We start from the raw sequence: 627 nt of genomic DNA on the forward strand, positions 1-627 counted from the left end.
TTGTCTCTTCACCAAGAGCCATGCTGATTCCATCCCAGTCAGGTTGTATGGTCAGTCCTTGCCTGCTTGGCCCCTGCTGACCAGATCATGACCCAGACAGGCTATGGGTTAGTGTAGGGCTGTCTGCTGGTAATGGTCAGTGCCCCGGGGACACTTCAGAGGCTGCTGATTTTAAGCGGAGTGCAGCCCAAAATCACATGGAATATCTGAGAAGACGGGTGCATCTCTCTCTCTCACAATGAGCAGCTGTTGATTTTATTGCACACCAACGGCCACACTTCTAGGGCTGTTGATTTTACTGCACACCGACTGCCACACTTCTAGGGCTGTTGATTTTACTGCACAGCAACTGCCACACTTCTAGGGCTGTTGATTTTACTGCACACCGACTGCCACACTTCTAGGGCTGTTGATTTTACAGCACACCAACTGCCACACTTCTAGGGCTGTTGATTTTACTGCACACCAACTGCCACACTTCTAGGGCTGTTGATTTTACAGCACACCAACTGCCACACTTCTAGGGCTGTTGATTTTACAACACCAACTGCCACACTTCTAGGGCTGTTGATTTTACTGCACACCAACGGCCACACTTCTAGGGCTGTTGATTTTACTGCACACCAA

This window comes from Oncorhynchus nerka, unplaced genomic scaffold (assembly GCF_034236695.1).
Source record: "Oncorhynchus nerka isolate Pitt River unplaced genomic scaffold, Oner_Uvic_2.0 unplaced_scaffold_982, whole genome shotgun sequence".
NCBI lineage: Eukaryota > Metazoa > Chordata > Actinopteri > Salmoniformes > Salmonidae > Oncorhynchus > Oncorhynchus nerka.